This window comes from Octopus bimaculoides, chromosome 19 (assembly GCF_001194135.2).
Source record: "Octopus bimaculoides isolate UCB-OBI-ISO-001 chromosome 19, ASM119413v2, whole genome shotgun sequence".
Taxonomy (NCBI): Eukaryota; Metazoa; Mollusca; class Cephalopoda; order Octopoda; family Octopodidae; genus Octopus; species Octopus bimaculoides.
In genome coordinates this window covers 47,405,768-47,407,269 of record NC_068999.1, presented here as the reverse complement: position 1 = coordinate 47,407,269, position 1,502 = coordinate 47,405,768, and positions in this window count along the sequence as shown.

The following is a 1,502-nucleotide window of genomic DNA, read 5'->3' as shown; positions in this document are numbered from 1 at the left end:
GGCACATAAAAGACACCATTTCGAGCGTGGCCGTTTTCGTGCGGGTGACACGTAAAAGCACCCACTACACTCTCTGAGTGGTTGGCGTTAGGAAGGGCATCCAGCTGTAGAAACTCTGCCAAATCAGACTGGAGCCTGGTGTTGCCATCCGGTTTCACCAGTCCTCAGTCAAATCGTCCAACCCATGCTAGCATGGAAAGCGGACGTTAAACGATGATGATGATGATGATGATGCGTGTGTGTGCAATGTGTGGCTATATATGTGTGTGTGTGTATATATATATATATATGTATGTGTCTATGTGTATATATGTGTGTATGTATATATGTGTATGTGTGTGTATATATGTATATATATATATGTGTGTGTATATGGATATATGTACATATACATGTATGTGTGTGTATACATGAATGTATATGTGTGTATATATATGTGTGTGTGTGTGTGTGTATGTATGTATGTATGCATGCATGTATGTATGTATGTATGTATGTATGTCCAACCCCTGTTAGACAAAATAATGGAAACACCTTAAAATTTCAAACAAATTTATTTCAATATGGGGTAGGACCACTTTTGACCAATCCAAAATATTCCATTTCTTTAATCTTGGTGTACTTAACTCCTCCTTCCCCTATGTTCTCCATTACTATTTTTATATCTATTTTTACTTTTAGCTTTATTTCTTCTTCTTCTTCTTCTTCTTCTTCTTCTTCTTCTTCTTCTTCTACACACACATACTTTTGTATTTTCATTATATATATATTTCTTCATAACTACACAGTCATGCCTGTGCCCACCACATAGGCATTCATGGGAAATTTTCCAGACACAAACAATATCATAATTAAGTTCAAGTGATATTTACTGAAGACAATGTGCCAAAAATTGCTAATTAATTGAAAATTCTTTCTCAGTGTGTGTGTGTGTGAGGGAGAGGTACTTTGTGATAGTTGTCAGCTACACTCAGAAAGAAAGAAAGAAAGAAAGAAAGGAAGAAAAAAAAAAAACAGAATCTAATTTCAGAAAATTAAGAATTAATCTTTTCATGCTTACAGCATATGATGGACAACAGACATATTTCAGTCTATTAAATATCATTGGCTTAGTTAATTATTTTGTAACTAACCAAACCACAATAATTTGCATAATAAAAATACAATGAGCAAAGGGAACTAACTCACGTATGTGAATGTTATGATTTATAACCATTTAGAGCAGTGACATAAAAATTATGGCTTGTGGGAGTTTCTGAATGACACGCCTAACGAAAAATTACTTTGAATTTTTTTTTTTTTGTTTAGTGCAGCCCGCCTGACGATAAATCATATCTCACGCGGACCGCTTCTTGACAAAGGTTGCTTATGCCTCGTTTAGACTATACTAGCTGATGAGGTCTGATAGACTTGTTCCATGGTTATCTCTTAACTACAAAGACTAAATTTTCTTTTGCCGAATTATCGAAATAAAACTTAAGTTCCTGAAATCACCCACCCCC